A 25965-nucleotide genomic window follows, 5' to 3' on the forward strand; every position below is an offset into this window, starting at 1 on the left:
TCAAATGCGATTAATGCTTTCTCCATCTGAACTTATCTTGCGCTCTCATGGTAATTCTGTCTTGTGCGGGTGGTTGGAATCTGAATTCGGACCATTTTGATTTTTCTTATACACCATTAGCAGTGGTTGATGTTTCCCATTGTAATTCCAGTATTTAGTCCTGTGTAATTCCACTAAAACAAGGGATGGGACTTGGTTGTGAATTCAGTCTGAACCAAAGGGATGCAAATCGCCTCGCTCTGAGGACTGCCAATGCCCTAAATTGAAATGAGCTTCAGGGAGTCTCAAGTCTTATTCCCAGTAGATATATATTCATGGCACACAGCAAAGCAGAATGGGGAATTCGTTGGAACAATATTGGCAGCCTGACTCAAAGAGGCCACTGTGAGAAGTGGAAATTGTAACACTGGTGCTGGAGAGGGTGCTTTTCTGAGGGTTGGTAAAAAAGATTGATTAGAATGATGTAGTATAGCCTTCATCGAACCTATGTTGCACCTGCCTTGAGAATACCTGATGCTAGCATTATGTAAGTAAAAGCCGTTTGTTTGAATAAGGTGTGGAATTCTCTCCCTAAACCTCACCACCTCTCTCTCCCCTTTTAAGATGCTCCTTAAAACCTACCTCTTTGACCAAGCCTATCCTAATATCTCCTTATGTGGCTCGGTGTCAAATGTTGTTTGATAAAACGCTCCTCTGAAGCGCCTTGGGATGTTTTACTACGTTAAAAGGCGCTATATAAATGCAAGTTGCTTTTGTTGTCGTTGAATAGCACTTATGTGACCTGTGTGGTTATCAAAAGAGTTTGGATCCACCGCTATGCCATGCTAATTCCATAAGGCTACGGCGTATATTATTTAATATCAGGGCCAAGAGTTCCCACTTTGGGGGCAATCGGCGATCCGGGCGCACATTGCGCTCAATTTCCGCTTAAACTAATTGGCTATACTGGGGTCTTCATCCTCCCTTATCCGATTAATGTGTCGTCACTGAGCGATGTTAGTGAACATTTATAGGCAGACCGTACAACCATATAATCACTGACATTTACAGCACAGAATGAGGCCATTTAGCCCACCATATTGTGACTAAATGGTTAAATGCAATTTATGAGGTTTCTCCTAATTGTTAATTCCATAAGGCTACAGCATGTATAATTTAATATCAGGGCCAAGCGTTCCCACTTTGGGGGCAATCGGCAATCTGGGCGCAAATTGTGTTCAATTGCCACTCAAACTAATTTGCAAATCGCCGAACATAAAATCTGCCATGTACCAGCATAATCAGGCAACGTTTTCTGACATAATTTAATTTTTAAAAAATTTGCATTAAAAATATTCCTCGATATATTTACGTGTGGTATCTTGGTGCAGCTTTATTAATACAGCTGAAAATGGGTTTATCACAAAAAATAAGCATTTTAATCAGAGTGTCTATCACCTGTGAGTAACCCGATTTTAAATAACTGTAAAAAAAATACAGAACTATTTGCTGGTTACATTACTGTACAGCAGTCAGTTTGTTAGTAAATTTAAATAATTTTTAAAAAGCTTTTCAAAGGTGCCAATTAGTGTCCTTGCGCCTAAAAAAAAGGCTTAATTTTAAGAGCCTCCTGAAAGGCCCACAAACGGGCGCAATTAGCGGAAACTCGTCATGGTGATTAATTTGATAGAGTCATAGAGTCATAGGCCTAGAAATTCAGTGGGCTGCGCCACCAGTTAGCGCCTAAAGAGGGCACCCAGTGGCTTTAGCGCCACTGGCCACTGGCCACGCCTCCCGCGATATTTAGCTGGGGCGCTAATGGCAGCGTTAGCCTGTTGCGCTGCGCCACCACCGATGACATCATCGGTGTGCGCAGCGCCCCGCTACTGCCCCGATCACGATATTTGGCAGCGACCGCCTCTGTAGTGCCATTCGCTAAGCGCGCCCGGTTCACGGGGCCTACCTGTGGCGGCAGTGGTGCGAATTAAGGTGGAGGTGCGGGGTGGCCAGTTTTTTCGGCGGCCACCTGCCAGCACCTCCGTCCCCGGCCTCCTGATCACCCCCCGCGGCATTGCCGGCTGTTTTCCGAGAGCCCGGCACTTCTCCTCGGTGCCGGGCTCTTTTGCCGGCACTCGCAATCACCGATCGCGCTGGTGCAGGCCCCTCCCCCTTAAGAATGGGAGGAAGGCCTGCAGTACCGCTGCGCGCCGTGCCGCAGCGTGTGGCGCTGCGGCACGTTGCGCTGCGATATTCAGTTTCAGCGCCCTAAGAGGGACGCGGAGCGCCTCGAGCCTCGCCTCATGTCCCTCTTGGGGCGCTCAAGCTGAATTTCCGGCGATCGCTACTGCTCCGATCGCAGCGCAAGACCCGGCGCCCAGGCGAGCTTGGCGCCCCGTTTGCGGCTCCACCCAATTTCTCCCCCATAGAGTTATACAGCACAGAAAGAGGCCCTTCGGCCCATCGTGTCTGCGCCGGCCATCAAGCCCTGTCTATTCTAATCCCATTTTCCAGCACTTGGTCCGTAGCCTTGTATGCTATGGCGTTTCAAGTGCTCATCTAAAAGTTTCTTGAATGTTGTGAGGGTTCCTGCCTCTACCACCCTTTCAGGCAGTGAGTTCCAGATTCCAACCACCCTCTGGGTGAAAAAGTTTTTCCTCAAAACCCCTCTAAACCTCCTGCCCCTTACCTTGAAACTATGCCCCCTGGTTATTGACCCCTCTACTGAGGGGAAAAGTTCCTTTCTACCTACCCTAACTATCTCCCTCATAATTTTGTACACCTCAATCAGGTCCCCCCTCAGTCTTCTCTGCTCTAAGGAAAACAACCCCAGCTTGTCCAGTCTCTCTTCATAGCTGAAGCGCTCCAGCCCAGATAACATTCTGGTGAATCTCCTCTGCACCCTCTCCAAAGCAATCACATCCTTCCTATAGTGTGGCGACCAGAACTGCACACAGTATTCCAGCTGTGGCCTGACTAGCGTTTTGTACATCTCCATCATAACCTCCCTGCTCTTATATTCTATGCCTCGGCTAATGAAGGCAAGTATCCGATATCCCTTCTTAACCACCTTATCTACCTGACCTGCTGCCTTCGGGGATCTATATACATGCACACCAAGGTCCCTCTGATCCTCTGTCCTTCCTAGGGTCCTACCATTCATTGTGCATTCCCTTGCCACGTAAGTCCTCCGAAAATGCATCGCCTCACACTTTACAGTGTTAAATTCCATTTGCCACTGTTCTGCCCATCTGACCAACCGGTCTATATCGTCCTGTAGCCTGAGGCGTCCCTCCTCGCTATTTACCACTCCACCAATTTTCGTGTCATCTGCGAACTTACTGATCATACCTCTTACATTCATATCTAAATCATTAATGTACACTGCAAACAGCAAGGGTCCCAGCACTGATCCTTGCGGTACACCACTGGACACAGGCTTCCAGTCACAAAAACAACCTTCGACCATCACCCTCTGCCTCCTGCCATTAAGCAAATTTTGGATCCAATGTGCCAAATTGCCCTGAATCCCATGGGCTCTTAACTTCTTGACCAGTCTCCCATGCGAGACTTTGTCAAAAGCCTTACTGAAGTCCATGTAGACTACATCCTTCATCCACACACCTAGTCACCCCCTCGAAAAATTTAATCAAATTGGTTAGACATGATCTCCCCCTGACAAAGCCATGCTGACTATCCTTGGTTAATCCTTGCCTCTCCAAGTGGAGACTAATTCTGTCCCTCAGAATTTTTTCCAATAATTTCCCTCCCACTGATGTTAGGCTCACTGGCCTGTAATTCCCTGGTTTAACCCTACTACCCTTCTTGAACAATGGTACTACGTTAGCTGTCCTCCAGTCCTTTGGCACCTCCCCCATGGCCAGAGAGGTTCTGAAAATTTGTGTCAGAGCCCCTGCAATCTCCTCCCTTGCCTCACACAGCAGCCTGGGATACATCTCGACTGGGCCTGGGAATTTATCCACTTTTAAGCCTGCTAAAACCGCTAGTACCTCCTCCCTCTTAATGCTAATTTGTTCAAGTATATCACAGTCCCCCTGCTTGGTTTCTACACCTACATCGTCCTTCTCCATAGTGAACACAGATGCAAAATATTCATTTAAAACCTCACCTACATCTTCCGGCTCTACACACAGATTGCCACTTTAGTCCCTAATGTGCCCTACTCTTTCCCTGGTTATCCTCTTGCCCTTAATATACTTATAAAACACCTTGGGATTTTCCTTTATTTTGCCCGCCAGTGCTTTTTCATGCCCCCTCTTCGCTCTTCTAATTTCTTTTTTAAGTACCCCCTGCACTTTCTATACTCCTCTAGGGCTTCCACTGCTTTTAGTCCTTTATATCTGCCAAAAGCCTCCCTTTTTTTCCTGATCCATTCTTGTATATCCCTTGACATCCAGGGTTCCCTAGGCTGGACTTTTTGGTCCCACCTTGACCTTTACAGGAACATGTTTGTGCTGTACTCTCTCTATTTGGTCGCCTTATCTGAGGAAGGATGTTCTTGCCATGGAAGGAGTTCAGCGAAGATTCACCAGGCTGATACCTAGGATGACAGGAATGATGTATGAGGAGAGATTGGATCGATTGGGCTTGTACTTGCTGGAGTTTAGAAGAATGAGAGGGGATCTCATTGAAACTTATAAAATTCTGACAGGACTGGACAGGCTAGATGCAGGAAGAATGTTCCCGATGGTCGGGGAGTCCAGAACCAGGGGTCACAGTCTAAGGATAAGGGGTAGGCCATTTAGGGCAGAAATGAGGAGGAATTTCTTCGCCCAGAGAGTGGTGAACCTGTGGAATTCTCTACCACAGAAGGCAGTAGAAGCCAATTCATTAAATATATTCAAGAAGGAGTTGGATATATTTTTAAAGCTAAAAGGATCAAGGGATATGGGGAGAAAGCAGGGACCGGGTGTAGTGTATGTACCTTTAAGAGGAACTATGTTTTTGAAGCCCCTGTATACTGTAGTACCAGTAGTGACCACTCGGGTATATAAACCTGTATAGCGTCTTGTGTAGTTAGTTCACCTCCAGACTTTGTTCAGTAAACACTTGTTAAATCAACTCCTGCATTCCGTGTCTCCATTAAAACACGGATCTAACAGTGGCGACGAGTTAGAAACGAACTTACCTGCAATTCGGCAGCACCTCAAGGAGATCGATTCCTCAGACGAAGGTCGAAGCCAGAAGCAAGAAAAAAAAAACCTGTGGTTTCACCAGCTAAACGGGCTGGTGGCAGGTAGTGCACTGATCCTTCCTGGGCTGCGGCGGGCTAGAGCTCGATCGGGTGGCTCTGCAACGGGGCCGGGCAGCGAGTTGGGAAGCAGAAGCAAAGAGAGAGAGAGGGTGGAGCACTCAGGGCGCGGCCGGTGCTGCAAAGCAGGTCGGCGTTCAGACCGAGCAGAGGGAGGGGAAAGTCCCAGAGGGTCCGCTCCACGACGGGAACGGTTCTCCAAGTAACGGAGAAACTATTGAAGCGATATATTAAAAAAAAATAGAAATACCGCGAAAAGCTGCAGGTCGCAACGGAAACCGCGGAGAACAGCGTTGGCAGCAGCGGCAGCGGCGGGAAAGCACGGGAGGCGCCATCTTAACTCGGCGGGGAAGAAAGAAAAGCGCGGGAGGCGCCATTTTGATCCATCGGGGACGGAGGAAAAGCACGGGAAGCGCCATTTTAGATTTTCAAGATGCCAAAGACTGGCAATATTACTGCTTTCGATAGTGATATAGAAGATTGGACCACATATGTGGAAAGAGTGGAGGTATATTGCAAGGCGAATGAAGTAGCCGATGATAAAAAGGCATCGGTACTTCTAAATCTGATGGGCGCAAGGACATACGGGCTGTTACGAAACTTGATCACTCCAGCCAAACCGATGGACAAGAATTTTAAGGAGATTGTTGATACCTTACAGGAGCACTTAAACCCAACACCGCTGCTGATAGCGGAATGATTCAAATTCTTCAGGAGGAATCAGCACAAGAATGAAAGTAACGCTGATTACCTCACCGAATTATGAAAGCTGTCTAAGCACTGCCAATTCGGGGCAGGACTGGCAGATTCTCTGAGACAAATTTGTCTGCGGTCTCCTAAGCGAAGGAACACAGAAAAGACTACTTTCTGAGAAAGATTTGACACTGGACAAGGCTTTCAGTGTGGCTGTATCATACGAAGCAGCAGCAAGAGGAGCTGCAGAGATACAGCAAAAGCCACAGGACTTCGGCACCCATGAAATGACACGGGGTTTCGAGAGATGTTATCGCTGTGGCAGATCCACCCATGACCAGAAGGACTGCTGGTTCAAGGACAAAGCATGCAGGCAATGCGGAAAGATGGGACACATTGCAAGTGTATGCAGATCTGGAAAGAAATCCACTGACAGTAAAAAGGTCAATAAGGAAAAGTACAGAAAGGTACAAATGATGACGGACAGTAGCTCCGAAGACCAGAAGAGCGATAGCGACTCCGGAAGCAAGAGACTAAGCTGTCTCAAATTACATAATGTAATTGCCAAAGAAGATTACCAGACCATTTGGGTTACTCTCACGATAGCGGGGTCCCCAGTCAAAATGGAGCTAGATACAGGATCAGCTCTGACCGTCATGAGTCGACGGGATTACGAGCGGCTATTTCCGCATATACCTTTGAAAGACACATCCATTATCTTGAAGACATATACGGGGCAGAAAGTATACCCCAGAGGGAAAATAAGGGTGCCTGTTGTATACAACGGCAAGGAAATACAGAAGTTGTATTTATACGTTCTGCAAGATGGTGGTCCACCGCATTTGGGACGTGAATGGATCAGAAAGATACGTTTAGACTTGCACTCCATTCAGGCACTGACGGTGACCAGTAAGAAAAAAAACTATGATGATGTCATACCTGGACGATTAAAAGAAATCTTGGCTAACGCCAAAGAAGTGTTTCAACAGGAACTAGGAACCCTGAAAGGCGCCACCGCCTCAATAAAAGTGGAAGATGCGGCAATTCCCAAGTTTTTTAAGGCAAGGCCGGTGCCATACGCAATTCGTCCAGCCGTCGAGGCAGAGCTGGAGAATTTGGAAAAAGCAGGCGTGTTATCCAAGGTAGATTGGAGCGAGTGGGCAACACCCATCGTCCCGGTCATGAAGAAAACATTGAATAATGATAAATCTGAAGAACAGAGAAAAGTTCGCATCTGTGGGGACTTCAAGGTGACTGTAAACCCAGTTCTTCACACGGTACAGTATCCTCTTCCGAGGATAGAAGATATTTTCGCCTCACTATCCGGAGGGAAACGTTTCACCAAAATTGACTTAGCACAGGCATATCTACAGATGGAGGTTGAGGAGGCCTCTAAAAAGTATCTCACGATAAACACACACAAAGGCCTGTACCAGTACAATCGACTGGTTTTCGGAGTGGCATCAGCTCCGGCTATCTGGCAAAGAGCTATGGAGCAAGTCCTGCAAGGGATTCCGGGGACTCAATGCTACCTAGACGACATCCTTGTAACAGGAGAAAACGACAACGAGCACCTTGCCAACTTGTAGCAGGTGGTCATGAGGCTGAGAGAACGGGGCCTACGAGCAAATCGCCCCAAGTGCGAATTTTTCCAGAAACAAATATCATATTGTGGCCATGTCATTAACGAAGAAGGGTTGCATAAGTCACCTGAAAAAATTGTAGCGGTCGTAAAGGCCCCAGCACCTGAAAATGTCTCACAATTAAGGTCGTTCCTGGGATTAGTAAATTACTATCATAAATTTTTACCAAACTTGTCGACGGTTCTGCACCCTCTTAACGCACTGCTACAAACGGGAGTAGTTTGGAAATGGAGCGAAGACTGTAAACGTGCCTTCCATAAATGCAAAGGCTTGATCACGTCCAGGGAAGTGTTGGCTCATTACAACCCATCACTGCCAAACAGACTGGCGTGCGATGCATCCCCTTACGGCGTGGGAGCGGTATTATCGCATAGATTCCCCGATGGCTCGGAGCGGCTGATAGCTTTTGCGTCACGCTCATTGAACTCAGCTGAGCATAACTATGCCCAGATCGACAGGGAGGCACTCAGCCTGGTGTGGGAGGGAGGTGAAGAAATTCAACCATTACCTACACGGACAAAAATTTACCTTGTTGACTGACCATCAACCCCTCGTCTCCATATTCAACCCTAAAAAGGGCATTCCCATTATGACAGTGCAAAGGCTACAGAGGTGGTCCCTTTTCCTAGGGGCACACCAATATGACATAGAATACGAAGGAACAAAACAGCATGGGAATGCTGACGGGTTATCGGGCCTACCGTTGCCAACGGTGGAAGAGGCGCCTACAGTGGACCCAGTGGAGATGTTCCACTAGACCATAGTGGAATGTCTACCGGTGACAAATTCTACCATTGAAAAGGAAACGCGAAATGACCCCACTCTCTCACGAGTCTATGATTTAACGGTGAAGGGATGGCCAGCACATGGCGAACCACTGTTGCCAGCATTCTCGCAAAGAAGAGAACAGCTGTCAGTGTGCCGAGGAACCTTGATGTGTGGATCCAGAGTGGTGATTCCACCCAAACTCAAGGATAGATTGCTAAAGGAGCTTCACGAGGGGCATCTGGGTGGAGTGAAAATGAAGAACTTAGCAAGAGCGTTTGTGTGGTGGCCAGGTATCGATGGAAACATCGAAGAAATGACCAAGAGCTGTCTAGGATGCCAGAAGGTCCAAAACGCCCCACCACAAGCCCCTCTACATCCATGGGAGTGGCCCTCATCTCCATGGCAAAGGGTACATATCGACTTTGCTGGTCCATTTATGGACTCAATGTTCTTAATCGCAGTGGATGCACACTCCAAGGGGCCGGAGGTAATAAAGATGTCCTCCACCACCACGGAAAAAACCATCACAGTATTAAGGACCATATTCGCCAGGAATGGGCTGCCTGAACAGATCTGTTCTGATAATGGATCGCAATTTGTATCCGAAGAATTCAGGAAGTTCTTAAAAAACAATGGGGTTAAGCACTACACGTCCACCCCATACCATCCCGCCACCAATGGATTGGCTGAAAGGTTTGTCCAGACCTTCAAGAAGGCCATAAAGGCCATGGGTAATGAAGACATAAGTCTACAACATAAGGTAGATAACTTCTTGTTTGCGTACAGGAATGCAACACATGTGGTTACAAACCAAACCCCCGCCATAATGTTTTTCAATAGAAGCCTAAGATGCCGGCTGGATTTGGTCAAGCCAAACGTCAGAAGGGACGTAGAGAACCGGCAATTTCAAAGCATGAATGAAAGGCCAACTAGAACCTTCCAGATAGGTCAACCAGTTTTGGCCCGGGACTACCGTACCGAGAAATGGCAGCCTGGAACTATTTGCACACGACTAGGACCGCTGATGTATACCGTGGACATTGGAGAAAGCATAACAAGGCGCCATGCTGACCAGATCATAGAGTCATCTGAAAAAGGACAACCTACACCACAACTCTATACGCCTAGTGATGAAGCAGAGATACCCATAGTATCTACCTCCGATCCAGTGATATTGGAACCAGATGAACCCGACACTGGCATTGAAGCCGAATCGACCTTGCCAAAAGAACCTACTACACCACCGAGGCGTTATCCGGACGGAGTCAGGAAGCCTCCAGAGAGACTAAATTTGTAATTGATTAACTTCAGCAAATGTGTATATTATTGTTCTTGTAAAAATGTTATTTAATGATTACTTAAAATGTTATGTACTATTTATCTAAAAGGGGAGGAATTGTAGTGTATGTACCTTTAAGAGGAACTATGTTTTTGAAGCCCCTGTATACTGTCGTACCAGTAGTGACCACTCGGGTATATAAGCCTGTATAGCGTCTTGTGTAGTTAGTTCACCTCCAGACTTTGTTCAGTAAACACTTGTTAAATCAACTCCTGCATTCCGTGTCTCCATTAACACACGGATCTAACACCGGGTACTGAATTTGGATGATCAGCCATGATCGCATTGAATGGCGGAGCAGGCTCGAGGGGCCGAATGGCCTACTCCTGCTCCTATCTTCTATGGTTCTATGTTTCTATTTCCTTTCTGAATGACTCCCAGTGCTCTGATGTGGATTTTCCGACAAGTAGCTGATCCCAGTCCACTTTGGCCATATTAAAATCGGCTCGATCCTCCTATTCTTATACTCACTAACATGTGGCACTGGGAGTAATCCAGAGATTACATCCTTTGAGGTCCTGCATTTTAATCTGCTACCTAGCTCCCTAAATTCTTGTTGCAGGACCTCATCCCTCTTTCCACCTATGTCATTGGTGCCAATGTGAACCACAACCTCTGACTGTTCGCCCTCCCCCTTCAGAATGCCCTGCAGCCGTTCAGAGACATCCTTGACCCTGGCACCAGGGAGGCAACATACCATCCTGGAATCACGTCTGCGGCCACAGAAACACCTGTCTGCACCCCTAAATATTGAGTCTCCTACTACTAATGCCCTTCCACTCTTACTCCTCCCCTCTTGTGCAGCTGAGCCACCCACAGTGCCGTGAACTTGGCTGTGGCTGCACTCCACAGAGGAACCGTCACTTTCATCGTTTTTGAACACAGAAAAACGGTTGTTGAGTGAGATGCACTCTGGGGCTTTGCTGACTACCTGCCTGCCCCCTTCTTCTGACTGGTGGTCACCCATTCCCTCTCTGACTGCACTTTCTTAAGCTGCGGGGTGACCACGCCTAAAAATGTGCCATCCACGTAACTCTCAGCCTCGTGGATACACCGCAGTGCCTCCAGCTGACGCTCGAGCTCTGAAAACCGGATCTCAAGTTGGCCAAACCATTGGCACGTACTGCACATGTGGTCATCCTGACTGCCAGAAGCATCTAGGAATTCCCACATGCTGCAGGCTGTGCAATGCACGGGACTGAGGTCCCCTGCCGTACTTTTAATTAAAAAAACTCTTACCTCAAATTTAAACTCTCGGATTCTCAATCTCCCAAATTACCTTAACTATGAACTACCTTAAAAGAAATAAAGTTAAAACAGAAGAAAAAAAAGCACTCACCCACTACTCACCAATCAGCTTCTTCCCCTGCGCCGGTGTCACTTTCCGTACTGTGATGTCACTCTTGAATTCTGCCGCCGCTCCCACTGCTCCCTTGCAGGTCCACCACTCCCGCTGCTGCCGCTGCTCGAGTGGGACTGAAAATCACGACCTTTATTTTCTCCCACAGCCGCTGCTCCCTCGCAGGTCCACCGCTCCTGCTGCTGCCGCTGCTCGACTGGGCCTGAAAATCACGACCTTTATTTTCTCCCACAGCCGCTGCTCCCTCACAGGCCCGCCGCTCCCGCTGCTGCCGCTGCTGATCTGGGGGCGGGGACAGTTTTGTGGGCGGGGCCAGCTTCCAGCGCGACATTTTTTAAACTAGCACAGTTGATCGCGGAAACTCTATTTGCACTGGACGTAAATTCACAGTTAAAATTCCACGATCTTTTGCGTGGTTTGGTCGATTTTGGACGAATTGCGTGCATCCTAGCGGAAACTCCAGGCCAATATTTTTAAAAATACAACAGTACTACTTTGAAATAAATCTGCTATTCGTTGCCTGAATTATTCACCTATCCAAACCCCAGTGTTTCCCAAAATGTTCAGATGAACAGGTTGTTGTTGCTGGCACTTGGAAGTGTGTCCCACCCAAAGCTAGCTTCTATGAAAGCCTGGTGCGCTCCAGAGAAGCTGTTTGGTCTCCTTTGCAAGAAAGACGTTTATATCTCTGTTTAGCAAAGCAGTCAGTTTTTATATATAAATAGCCAGGGAGGCTAAATCTAACAATATCTACCTTTCTCTTAAAACAGCGATACCACTTCTTAATCTGACAGCCTTGAGCAAACAGAATTAGTAGTAGTTATTCATGTCTCATAGAATCATAGGCCTAGAAATTCGGTGAGCTGTGCCATCAGTTAGCGCCTAAAGAGGGCACTCAGTGGCTTTAGTGCCACTGGCCACGCCTCCCGCGAAATTTAGCGGGGCGCTAATGGCAGCGTTAGCCTGTAGCGCTGCGCCGCCACCGATGATGTCATCGGTGTGCGCAGTGCCCCGCTACCGCCCCGAACGCGATATTGGGTCGCGCCCCCCCCACCCCCCGTAGCGCCGGTCGCAAATTGCGACCGGTTCAGGGAGCCTACCTGTGGCAGTAGTGGCGCTAATTAAAGGGACGGTGCGGGGCGGCCATTTTTTACGGTGGCCGCCTGCCAGCACCTCCTCGCGCCGCCCTCCCCGGCCTCCTAACCCGCACCTCCCCCCGGGCAGTGCCGGCTGTGTCCCGAGAGCCCGGCACTTCTCCTCGGTGCCGGGCCCTTTTGCCGGCACTCGCGATCGGTGATCGCGCTGGTGCAGGCCCCTCCCCTTTAAGAAGGGGAGGAAGGCCTGCAGTACCGCAGCGCACCGTGCCGCAGCGTGTGGCGCTGTGGCACGTTGCGCTGCGATATTCAGTTTCAGCGCCCCAAGAGGGACGTGGGCGCCTCGAGCAGTGCCACGCGTCCCTCTTGGGGCGCTCAAACTGAATATCGCGCTGGCGCTCCCGGCTCCTTCCGGAGCGGGACTTCCGGCGCCCAGGCGAGCTTGGCGCCCCAAACGTGGCGCCACCGAATTTTTAGCCCATAGACTGTTACAGCAAAAAACGAGGCCATTCGGCCCATCATGCCTGTGCCGGCTTTTTGAAAGAGCTATTCAATTAGTCCCGCCTCCCCTGCCCTTCCCCCATAGCCCTGTAAAATGTGCCCCTTCACTGCATGTATTGGTATCAATTCAAAGGTCAATGACCAGTTAAGCACTTTGTACAACACACTGCGCTGCAAGCCTTTGCTAGTTCAACGAATAAAATGTATGAAACATCTGTCGTCTCTAGGAAATTAGCAACCGCATTAGCAATTTTACAGCGTACACCTCAGACCACCTGTGTTCATGCAATGAAAGCCTCTCCTATGCTCACAAGTCTGAACGGCACATGTGTGCAATAAATTGCCCTGAGATTTAAGAGATCACCTAGTTCGGGAAAGCATGTGACTGACCTGCAGTTGCTCCTTTGGTGTGTTTTTTTTTCCTATGCCACACAAGACATAGAAAGCCTAACTAATGCAAAATGTTGCTCTGTCAGGAATTTTGAAGGAACACATATAGTAATCCAAGGTAAAGAAGGAACTTGCATTTACATAGCACCTTTCACAATCCACAGGATGTACCAAAGTGTTTCACAGCCAATGAATTACTTTTTGAAGTGCAGTCACTTTTTGTTATGTAGGTAAGCCTGGCAGCCAATTTGTACACAGTAAGGTCCACCGAACAGCAAGTGAGATGAGTAACCAGTTCATCTGTTTTTTGTGCTGTTGGTTGAAGGAATAATGTTAAAATGAATAATGGCAGGAATGACATATGAGGAGAGATTGGGTCGATTGGGCTTGTACTCGCTGGAGTTTAGAAGAATGAGAGGGAATCTCATTGAAACTTATAAAATTCTGACAGGACTGGACAGACTAGATGCAGGAAGGATGTTCCCGATGGTCGGGGAGTCCAGAACCAGGGGTCACAGTCTAAGGATAAGGGGTAAGCCATTTAGGACAGAAATGAGGAGGAATTTCTTCACCCAGAGAGTGGTGAACCTGTGGAATTCTCTACCACAGAAGGCAGTAGAGGCCAATTCATTAAATATATTCAAGAAGGAGTTGGATATATTTCTTAAGGCTAAAGGGATCAAGGGGTATGGGGAGAAAGCAGGGACCGGGTACTGAATTTGGATGATCAGCCATGATCGCATTGAATGGCGGAACAGGCTCGAGGGGCCGAATGGCCTACTCCTGCTCCTATCTTCTATGTTTCTATGTTTCTATGTTGACCAGGACTCAGTGCGAATAATGTTGACCAGGACTCACTTTTCTTTAAATAGTGCTATAGGCAGATAAAACCTCAGTTCAACATCTGAACCCGAAGGCAGCACCTCTGTCAGTGGAGCTCTTCCTCAGTACTGCACTGAAATGTCAGCCTAGATTATCTGTTCAAGTCCTGGAGTGGGGCTTGCACACACAATCTTCTGACTCGGGGGAAAGTGTGCTAGCAAGCTGTTGCATAATGACTTCGACATGGACACATAGTGACTGGTTTTGGTGCATCCTAGAACCATAGAATTATAGAATGGTTATAGCACAGAAGGAGGCAATTTGGCCCATCAAGCCCGTTCCGGCTCTCTGCAAAAGCACTTCAGCCAGTCCCCCTCCCCCGTCCTTTCCCCGGAGCCCTGCTAATATTTTTTCTTCAGGTACTGATCCAATTCCCTTTAGAAAGCCACGATTGAGTCTGCCTCCACCACCCTCTCAGGCAGTGCATTCCAGATCCCAACCACTCGCTGCATAAAAACGTTTTTCCTCATGTCGCCTTTGGTTCTTTTTCCAACCACCTTGGATCTGTGTCCTCTGGTTCTCGACCCTTCTGCCAATGGGAACATTTTCTCTCTATCTACTCTGTCTAGACCCCTCATGATTTTGAACACCTCTATCAAATCGCCTCTCAACCTTCTCTGCTCTAAGGAGAACAACCCCAGCTTCTCTAGTCTATCCACGTAACTGAAGTCCCTCATCCCTGGAACTATTCTTGTAAATCGTTTCTGCTCTACAATCTCCCTTAAATTATTGGATGAAGTCCATGGCAATGTCTACCACTCTTGATGAACTGTGACTCAAGTTGTGCTGGAAGATTGCTGAAGGCTGTTATCTTCATCACCAACCCCGGCTCCTGCATAGCTGTACCAAATGGGCTGAGTGCCAGTGCTGGTATTTGTACGACTGGTTCTTTGTTAGGATATAAAATTAATTAAATAAATTATTTCAAGACACAACGCCTTAGATTTCCCATTTAAGTGACTCATTCCCATTCAAATGGATTAACACAGGTTTGCAGTACCTACGAGAGCAGATGCTCTTGCATTCTTTGTACAAGCCTCTATCATTTGTTGCTTAGAATTAAATAGAATGTACAACACAGAAACAGGCCATTCGGCCCAACTGACCCATACTGGCGTTTATGCTCCACACGAGCCTCTCCTCGCCACTCTTCATCTAACCCTATCAGCATAACCTTCTATTCCTTTCTCCTGCATGTGCTTATCTAACTTCCCCTTAAATGCATCTCTGCTATTCGCCTCAACCACTCCCTGTGGCAGCAGTTCTAACAACTTTCTGGGTAAAGAAGCTTCTGCTGAATTCCCTATTGGATTTATTAGTGACTAATTCTGTTTACTAGTCAAGATTGTGGGTTAACTTTTTATCTCACCACCTGGGACACTATCTGACGGTTCAGATCATCCACCCTTAGTAGAACCCACCCGATAGTCATGCCATTGATTTAAATTCCTTTACATTGGCCTAGACTTTCCTCAGAGTTGTTCCTGCTCTGTTGCTGTAGCATCATCGTAAACAGCTCCAAGGAAATTCCCATCCTTTAGCCATTATCTCTCTGAAGGGTAGGATCTAATGTCATTGATGTTATCATGTGAATGCTTAATGGCTTATATCAAATTATTTTCTCTATTAAAGGAGCGTTTAACATTATGTTTCAGACTACTTAAAGAAAGACTTGCATTTATGTAGCACTTTTCACGACCTCAGGCCATCCCAAAGCACTTTACAGCCAATTAAATACTTTTGAAGTGTAGTCACCATTGTAATGTAGGAAATGCTGAAGGGATAATTACTAGTCCTAGCCCTTTTTGGGCGTATTCCCCAGATGTTCACCTTCAACTAAAGTTAGAGATAGCCGAATTCTATAAGATGCTTAATTGGGTCTATAGGTCCAGACTATCTCTCTTTAAAGGAAAGGAATGACTTGAACATGTTACCGTGCTCCAGATAGCACTTTTAATAAGTTTAACTAGACTGTAACCTTCCGAATATTATGAGGGTCCGGAAAACTCCCCCAGAATTCTGCAACTCCTCACCAAAGAGTGTACAGAGATTGAGTTTGCGAGTTTGATACAGAAGTACTATGTGAGACAATTCTAAAAATATATAGATTTATTAAAGAACCGACATGTAGTTAACAGCTGGTGATTCAGTCACAACATTAACAGTTCCAAAAACAATTAGCTTACAATTCTTATTCTCAGAGATCCTTATTCTCAAATCTTAACTTCGTTCCATTTTTACATTTCTACTCCTTTCTTAATCCAGGATATCCACCAAAATCAAATAAAAGTAACTTTTTGATCCCCGAGACTCAAAGAGTTAAAAACTTACTGAGCCTGCCTCTGAAGAGAGAGAGAATCGCTTTGCCCCTTTCAGCGACTTCTGACTTCCTATTTGAAAGTTCTATATTTTATACCCTTTTTTCAGTGTTATATCCTTTGAAGTTTTCTGCTGATATAAGCTAATTGTCTCTAGTCATCTTTCTGTTGAATTCTTTCTATTCTTACTGTCAATTCAGCTGTTAGCTTGCAGAATTCTGTCTGCTGTGCAGGTGTTCAAAACTTATCATAAAAAACAGTTATAACAGACACATCTATTTGATGCCATTTTTATGAAATTCTTCTATTCAATTCTTAAATCACTTTAGCTGGTTGTAAGCAGACTCTGCATCTCCTATGTGTTCCAAGTTCAATACAAAAACCATGTGATTGCTTGGTGCATCTATTGATATCATATTTATGAAGGCATATGGGCCTAGAAATTCAGTATAGCCACTTTTGGGGTGGTAAAGTCGGGCGGCCGCTAAAGTTTGCGCCCGACGCAAAGTGAAGGCCACTTCGCCGATATTCAGTAGCTTTGGCCAAGGAGTTTGCTCGAGCGCTAAAACTGGCGATGCACGGCTATCTTTAGGCGCTAAGCCGGCGGTGCAGACTGATACCGCCGAGGCCGGGCGCAGCGCAGGTGCGGTCATGTCTTGATTGACAGCAGACACCCTGGCGCCGGCCAGCTCTTAAAGGGGGAAGGGTCGACTTGGTCTGCTGCCATGCCCTGGATACTGCAGCCCTCCAGCTAGGCCTAAACACTGCTGCTGGAGAGAAATAGCACCAGGAAGGATGCAGAGGGCCCGTGAGCGAGCGCAGCGCTTCTCTGCCCATGATTTAAAGGTGCTGGTTAGGGCTTTGGAGAGGAGATGCCATATCTTGTTCCCGGACAGTGGCAAGAAGCCTGCCACCAGGGTGTACAGGAGAGCCTGGAGGGATATCGCCCAGAGGGTCACAGCCACCTGCGATGTCCCCAGGACTGGTGTCCAATGCCGGAAAAAGTTTAACGACCTCACTCGGATTGTCAGGGTGAGTACCCTTTCCAGTGTCCTCCTCATCCTTGCATGTGCACCTCACATTATGGGCAAAGGGACCTCAAAGCCCTAATGGCCAGCCCTCATCCAGCAGTTATGGCACTGGCATGAACATCAATTGCACTTTCTGCACTTTACACACTGGCCAAGCTATTCGACCATGGGAGGCAGTGCATACAGCAACAGGGCACCACACTGGCCAAGCTATTCTACCATGGGAGGCAGTGCACACAACAACAGGGCACCACACTCGCCAAGCTATTCGACCATGGGAGGCAGTGCACACAACAACAGGGCACCACACTGTAGTTAGAGGCCGTCCTTTCTCTTGCAGGCCAAGCTGGCCCAGAATCTGAGGAGCCGGATTGTCACCGGGGGAGGCTGTCCCCAGTTCCAGCAGCTCAGTGACCTGGAGGAGCGCGTGGGTCGACTCATGGGTGGCCGGCTGATTGGCCCCGTTGCATGTGGAGATGCCGACCCTGTGCTGGGCCCCAATGGTAAGGACATGACCTTTTGGACCTCTCTCGTTCCCCTTGCACTTTAGATCTACATCCTTTGCCACTGTCTGACCAATGCGCTGAATGCCACCACTCATGCCTCCCTCGCTGACGCCCTGTCCTCACTCTAAAGCTACTCTTGTGCCTTCCTGCTTTCAGCTGGTGAGGAGGAGGTCCCTGAAGCTGCCAGTGACAGTCCCTCAGAAGAGGAGGACGAGGAGTAGCAAGAGGAAGGCGGCCCATCGGGGGAACCCTCATCCGCGCCAGGGGATGGCAATGGAGGGGACACGTCTTCCCTGGAGGAGAGGCAGGGGGAAGTGTTGCAGGGGGGTGTAGCTCCTGTGCCCAGTGGCGTCGAGCCACGCGGGAAGGGTCGGGCAGCTCGGCGGCCTTCTCCCCAGAGGGGGGAAGTGTTGCAGGGGAGTGTAGTTGCTGGGCCCAGTGGCGTCCAGCCACGCGGGAAGGGTCGGGCAGCTCGGCGGCCTTCTCCCCAGAGGGAGAGTCCGGCCTCCAGTCCGGAGACGGTCCTCGCCCAGGAGGTGCGCCTCCTCGATCAAATGTCCGCGGACTCGGATCGCCAGCACACCGAGTTCATGGGGGTTGTGGCACGGTTGCCTGAGGCCATCGAGTTCCTGGGTCATAGTGTGTCCAATTTCGGGGCCTCACAGGCCAGGGGTTTCGAGCAACTCGGGGCAGCACAGGCCAGGGGTCTCGAACAATTCGGGGCAGCACAGGACGCGAGTCGGGCCGAATTGAGGGCAGCACAGAACGCGAGTCGGGCCGAATTTAGGGCAGCACAGGACGCGAGTCGGGCCGAATTGAGGGCAGCACAGGCCGCGAGTCAAGCCGAATTCAGGGCAGCACAGGACGCGAGTCGGGACGACTTCAGGGCAGCACAGGCAGCGAGTGGCCAGTTGATCAGTGGTGCCGTGCAGTCACTGGCTGGTCTGATGCGGGCACAGACCAGGGCAGTACGGGCACTCACTGCTGCCACACTCGCTGTGTCAGGCAGGCATCGCCAGGGCACCCGCCGCGCTGCAGCAGCACAGCGGTCTGGCCTTCACCAGATTGCTGCGCTTGCTGCAGTGCCAGCCCGGCCGAGTGCCAGTGTCTCAGGCGAGCAGCGAGCGCCTGGCATCAGTCAGCTTGCCCCCATTGCTCCAGCCGCCACTGCCACTCCCCCAGCGAAGCTGCCACGAGCTGCTGGAGAGACTGATGCTGCCCAGCCACAGCTGCAGCAGTCAGCAGCCGGCCCCTCGAGGGCCAGAGCTCGTCTAGGCCGACCCCCAAGGGCATCTGCCGTCACGCAATGTGCCCCTCAGGAGCCTTCCCCCAGCCTTGCAGCACCCACAGGGCCCAGGTTGAGGCGGAGCAGCAGGTCGGCCAGGGGCCGGAAAAGGCTGGACAAGGACTCGCCCTCTCGGCACACAAAGTAGAGTGTGTTGCCAAATGTTTTTTTATATGGGGGTGGTTGTGTTGTCTATGGGGGGGGCTGTTTTGGTAAGGCCGAGGATGAAGGCCATTTGGATGGAAAAGTTTTGTTATTCCTCCCCAGGTTGTGGGAGTGAGTCATGTGTTTGACTGTTTTTTGGGGGTGTTGTCTGTTTTTGGGTTTCATGTGGGAAGGGCCCTGAGTTTGTTCAATAAAGCTTTTTCTTTATTCAGCTTGTCCATGTGTGATGTTTGAAGTGGTTGTTGTGTTAACCGGCTGAGGGCTTGCGGAGCGGCTGCATTCATGTCCCTTCATTGCCACAAGCCATTCCCTGACAGGGGGCCTAGAAGTGTCGTTCAATAAGCCGCCGACGGACGGCCCTTGGACCTTGTGGCTCCCTCCTGGGCTGGTACTCCTCCTCCTCCTCCTCCTCCTCCTCATGGTCCTCCTGCTCCTCCTCCTGAGGTGGTGGTCCAACGTGAGGTGGCAGTGCCTGAGTCCTGCGGATAGCCAGGTTGTGCAGCATGCAGCAAACGACGACGAACTGGGAGACTCTATCCGGCGAATACTGCAGAGATCCGCCGGAGCGATCCAGGCAGCGGAACCGTTGCTTGAGGACGCCAATCGTTTGCTCTATGATGTTCCTTGTGGCTTGATGGCTTTCGTTGTATGCCTCCTCAGCAGGGGTCCTGGGCGCGCGGAGCGGGGTCATGAGCCATGTACACAAAGGATAGCCTTTGTCCCCGATAAGCCATCCTCTTGGGGGAGGCTGTGCCTGGAACATGTCAGCCACAGTAGTCTGGCGCAGGATAAATGCATCGTGGCTGCTGCCTGGAAAGCAGGCATTGACAACTAGGATGCGCTGCCTGTTGTCACACACCAGCTGAACATTGAGGGAATGGTAGCCCTTCCGGTTGTGGTAATCCTCGGCATTGTCGATAGGTGCCCGCAAAGCCACATGCGTGCAGTCAATGGCGCCCTGCACCATGGGGAAGTCCGCGATCCTCGCAAATCCGACTGCACGCTGCTCCTGCCTCTCCAGGGTCATGGGGAAGGAGATGAATTGGTGTCTCCTTGTGAAAAGGGCATCGGTGACCTGCCGGATGCAGTGATGCACGGCGAACTGGGATATGTTAGCTATGTCCCCAGCAGCGGCTTGGAAGGAGCCGCTTGCATAAAAGTTCAGAGCCACCGTGACCTTCACTTCCACTGACAGAGACGTCCTGCACATCAGCTGTGGACGCAGATCTCTGTGAAGCAGCTGGCAGATCTCTGCAACCACCTCCCTTCTGAAGCGCAGCCTCTTAACACACGTCGCGGCAGTCATGGTGAGATAGGACACCTGCTGGCGGTATTCCCTGAGTGGGTAAGGCCTACGTTGCCGACGCCTGATGCCCCCTCTGCGTCTAGGCAGGGCAGCCCCTCTCACACAGCATCTGCGAGCCCTTCGCACATAATGCTGGAACTGAGGGTTGGAACCCCATGCAGCCCCCATAATATACTTGCAAACAATGAAATCACAATGAGGCAAATTTCCAAGCTCTGGCCAGAAGCCAAAAATACCTCTCCTATGTTGGGCCAAATCAGTAAGGTCTCTTCCTTGGTCTCTGTCCAGAAATCCGTTGCACAAAAGTCATTGCAGCAAAATGGCTGGCCTTTATAGTTCAGTGTAAGTGCCCTTTAATTAGCGCTCCCCGAGGCCCGCAGGGCCTCTGCTGCGTTCCACTTCACAGTTCTTAGCACCGCCACGCCCACATTGGGCGGGCGCGACTGAAGTTCCGGTTTGGGGCGCACAAAGGGCGTTGCACGACGAAATGTCGTCATAAGCTGCGCGCGCAGCTGAGCGCGCGCAAACACTTTGCGCCGGCGCTAAATGTCTACTGAAGTTGGGCGTAGGCGCAGATCGCCCTGCGCCCGGCCGCTAAGTGCCTAGCGCTCGAGATCTACTCCTCCTAAGGCGCTAACGGCTGGCGCACGCAACTGAATTTCTAGGCCCTGGTTCTTTAATGTTCTGTGTTTCTGTTTCCCGATGTGTTGGTTTCTGACACCTTAACATTATACCATTGTGCTCTTTCATGTGCCTGTTTACCAAGTGTTGGTTTAAAACAATTTAACTGGGTTATAGTATTGTGTTCTTCCCAAAGCTCAGACTTTCTGGAAGCTCCAATGGTTTGCTTCAATAGGGCCATTGTTTCAGTGTCAACAACCAATTCCCATTTCAAAAGCTTGTATGGTGTTTATAGCTTTGTGTTAACAACTCATCTTATCTCAAAAGCCTGTATTTACAGCTTTGTGTTGTTGAGGCTTTTAGATTTTTAAACCCAGTTTGTCATGTTTTAATAAAGTTAGAATTCTGTCTATAGGATGGTGTATTTTTCTGAATAGGTATGGCTCATTCCTTTTGCGCACAGCAAGGTCCCACAAACAGCAATGTGATAATGACCAGATAATCCATTTTTAGTGATGTTGATTGAGGGATGAATATTGGCCAGGGCACCGGGCAGAACTCTACTGCTCTTCTTCAAAATAGTGCCATGGGATCTTTAGCATCCACCTGGAGTGTACTCCACCTGATGTGACCTGAATTTACCTGTGTTTTCAGGCTCCGGTCATTTGAATGGGCCCAACATTCCCTTGACACGAGCCTGTGCTCAGAACCGTTGGCAGAAATCCAACCGTTTTGTAATGACCGTTGGTTGCAATGGGAGCGGTCAAAAGGCTGCCCCGCCTCTGAAGATTTTCTTGGGTCGGAGGTACCTTTTTCTAGGCTGCTCTGTCTTGCTGCCTGTCCCTTTTCAAATTCTCTGACATGAAAAGGGCTGGGCAGAGGGTAATGGTTGATGGGTGTTTTTGTGACTGGAAGGCTGTTTCCAGTGGGGTTCCGCAGGGCTCAGTACTTGGTCCCTTGCTTTTTGTGGTATATATCAATGATCCAGACTTGAATATAGGGGGTATGATTAAGAAGTTTGCAGATGATACTAAAATCGGCTGTGTGGTTGATACTGATGAAGGAAGCTGTAGACTGCAGGAAGGTATCAATAAATTGGTCAGGTGGGAAGAACAGTGGCAAATGGAATTCAATCCGGAAAAGTGTGAGGTAATGCATTTGGGGAGGGCTAACAAGGAAAGGGAATACATGTTAAATGGTAGGACACTGAGTAGTGTAGAGGAACAAAGGAACATTGGAGTGCATGTCCACAGATCCCTGAAGGTAGCAGGCCAGGTAGATAAGGTGGTTAAGAAGGCATACGGAATGCTTGCCTATATTAGCCGTGGCATAGAATACAAGAGCAGGGGGATTATGCTTCAACTGTATAAAACACTAGTTAGGCCTCAGCTAGAGTACTGCGTCCAGTTCTGGTCACCACAATACAGGAAAGATGTGATTGCACTAGAGAGGGTACAGAGGAGATTTACAAGGATGTTGCCGGGAGTAGAGAATCTTAGCTATGAGGAAAGACTGGATAGGCTGGGTCTGTTTTCCTTGGAACAGAGGAGGCTGAGGGGAGACCTTATTGAGGTGTATAAAATTATGAGGGGCCTAGATAAAGTGGATAGAAAGGACCTATTTCCCTTAGCAGAGGGGTCAAAAACCAGGGGGCACAGATTGAAAGTAATTGGGGGAAGGTTTAGAGGGGATTTGAGGGGAGATTTCTTCACCCAGAGGTTTGTGGGGGTCTGGAACTCACTGCCTGAAAGGGTGGTAGAGGCAGGAACCCTAACCACATTTAAAAAGTACTTGGATGTGCACTTGGGACGCTGTAACCTGCAGGGCTACGGACCAAGAGCTGGGAAGTGGGATTAGGCTGGATAGCTCTTTGTTGGCCGGCGTGGACATGATGGGCCGAAATGGCCTCCTTCCGTGTTGTAACTTTCTATGATTCTATGGTTGTGCTGACCATGAACTTGAATGTTATTAAAAAAAAAGCAATTTGTAGGATTACACCTTGGCTTTCCTTTCTGGTGCTTTCTTCAAATACAGCTAAGTTTGTAATTCAGATTGACCACACACACGATAGTCTTTAACAGAATACCTGGCTTATTAAGGAGGATTCATTTTTCTGTTATTTCTGTTAATACCGATCCCCTGTTTACAGCGCACACCGTTCTTCAGAATCTCAAGTTATTTTCTCTCTCAGCTGCCAGATTTCAGTTAGCGGCAGAGCAAAGGAGGCAATCAAACATCAGTAAATCTCGTGTGTTTTATGTGGATGGGCCGAAGAGAAGAAATGAATGATCTCCTGTTGAGTTCTGCTCTTTCCCTCGGTTACACTTTGCAGCTGTGCTGTTGCCTTACCTTGAACTCGCAGCTGGTGCTAATTGCAACAAGACTGAAGGTTGCACCACTTTTGAGAGGGAAAATCAGACACCTGGCGTTACGGGGTTCAATGTCCATCTACACCGCCCAAGTGGACTATTCTTAATCCCATATAAATGAAAGACTTGCATTTAAGTAGCGCCTTTCATGACATCAAGATATCCCAAAGCGCTTTACAGTCCATTAAGCACTTTTGAAGTGTTCATAGAATCATAGAATGGTTACAGCACGGAAGAAGGCCATTGTTGTAATGTGGGAAATGCGGCAGCCCATTTGCGCACAGCAGGCTCCCACAAACAGCAATGTGATAATGACCAGATAATCTGTTTTTTTTTGGTGATGTTGTTTGAAGGATAAATATTGGTCAGGGCACTGGTGAGAACTCCCTTGCTCTTTTTCAAAATAGTGCCGTGGGAGTTTTTTTTATGTCCATCTGAGAGGGCAGACAGGGTTTATCATCTTATTGGAAAGACAGCCGCTCTGACAGTGCCATGCTTCCTCATTACTGCACGTCAGCCTGGATTTTCTCTGAAGTGTGACTTGAACCCACAACCTTCTGACTCATAAGCAGGAGTGCTCAACCTGAGCCAACCTAGCAGAAGCACTAGTTTCCTAAACTTACTGCAATTGGGAAGGGATTGAACCCAGAGCCCTCAAGTATAGGTCGATGCTGCCACAGACATTTCTGCTAGAGCGGTAAATTAACATTTTCATATAAAGACAGAAAATGCTAATGTGGAGAGGGAAACAGAGGGATAAATGCCCAAGGCCTGATAATCTACATCCTAGGGTACTTAAGGAAGTGGCCCTAGAAATAGTAGATGCATTGCTGGTCATCTTCCAAAATTCTATAAACTCTGGAATAGTTCCCATGGATTGGAGGGTAGCTAATGTAACCACGCTATTTAAAAAAGGTGGTAGAGAGAAAACGGGGAATTATAGACTGGTAAGCCTGACATCGGTAGTGGGGAAAATGCTAGAGTCCATTATAAAAGATGTAATAGCAGAGCACTTGGAAAACAGTGACAGGATCGGAAAAAGTCAACATGGATTTACAAAAGGTAAATCATGCTTGACTAATCTACTGGAATTTTTTGAGGATGTAACTGGTAGAATAGATAAGGGAGAACCAGTGGATGTGATGTATTTGGACTTTCAGAAGGCTTTCGATAAGGTCCCGCATAAGAGATTGATGTGCAAAGTTAAAGCACATGGGATTGGGGGTAAGGTACTGACTTGGATAGAGAACTGGTTGGCAGACAGGAAGCAAAGAGTTGGAATAAACGGGTCTTTTTCCAAGTGGCAGGCAGTGACTAGTGGGGTACCGCAGGGATCGGTGCTAGGACGCCAGCTATTCACAATATATATTAATGATGATCTAGACAAGGGAACTAGATGTAATATCTCCAAGTTTGCAGATGACACAAAGCTGGGTGGGCGTGTGTGCTGTGAGGAGGATGCAGAAAAATGCCAGTAAGATTTGGACAGGTTGGGTGATTGGACAGAGGTATGGCAGATGCAGTATAATGTGGATAAATGCGAGGTTATCCACTTTGGTGGCAAAAACAGGAAGACAGATTATTATCTGAATGGCAGTAGATTGGGAAAAGGGGAAGTGCAACGAGACCTGGGTGTCCTTGTGCACCAGTCGCTGAAGGTAAGCATGCAGGTGCAGCAGACAATTAAGAATGCAAATGGTATGTTGTCCGTCATAGCGAGAGGATTCGAGTACAGGAGCAAGGATTTCTTGCTGCAGTTGTACATGGACTTGGTGAGACCACACCTTGAGTATTGTGTGCAGTTTTGGTCGCCTTTTCTGTGGAAGGATGTTCTTGCTGTTATATCCGTGTATCTTAATGTTGTGTCCTTCAATAATCAGACAACAGACTGCAGGGAACGATCAACAGGTGTTTACTGAATGAGGGTTCAAACTGCAACTGACTGTACAGATCACTACTCAGGGTTTATATACAGGTGTGGTCACTGCCGGTACTACAGGATACAGGAGCTGTAAAAAGTAGGGCCTAGAAATTGGGTTTTGGCGCAGCGACGGCTTTAGCGCCGGAAGTTAGTGCCGGAGCTAAGTCGCGCTGGGCGGGCCAAAAATTCACTAGTTCTGCGCCCAAATGGCTGCCGGCGCTGCTGAAAGCTGTTTGCGCCTGAAAACTGGCGCTACGCGCTGAATTGCGGCGCTATTCCGGCGCTGCGGTGCCCGCTGCGGTGCGGCAGGTTCGGGAAGTGCAGGCCTCCTCCTTCCCTTAAGGAGGAGCTGCCTGCACCCGGCCGCGGCCCGCGAAAATCATTGTAAAAATGAGCCCGGCACCTCGGACAAGTGCCGGGCTTGCATCTGTCCCGGGGGGGGGGGGGAGAAGTCCGGGGAGGGAGCTGCGGCCAGGCGGCCGGCGGGAAAGCGGCCGGCCGCCGCGGGGCCTTTAATGCGCCGAC

The 25965-nt window shown here is 48.8% G+C and overlaps 1 long non-coding RNA gene across 1 annotated transcript in view; it reads left to right on the forward strand.

The window, feature by feature from the left end:
- The first annotated feature begins 399 nt into the window (after nt 1-399).
- LOC147124039 (uncharacterized) overlaps nt 400-25965 on the forward strand; it is a 98220-nt gene continuing 72654 nt past the window's right edge. The window contains exon 1 of the long non-coding RNA XR_015079515.1: nt 400-526. This is a non-coding gene — a long non-coding RNA (uncharacterized LOC147124039). The remainder of the gene's footprint in view (nt 527-25965) is intronic.

This window comes from Somniosus microcephalus, chromosome 1, assembly GCF_052327205.1.
Source record: "Somniosus microcephalus isolate GS21.2 chromosome 1, FLI_Smic_1.0, whole genome shotgun sequence".
Lineage (NCBI taxonomy): Eukaryota > Metazoa > Chordata > Chondrichthyes > Squaliformes > Somniosidae > Somniosus > Somniosus microcephalus.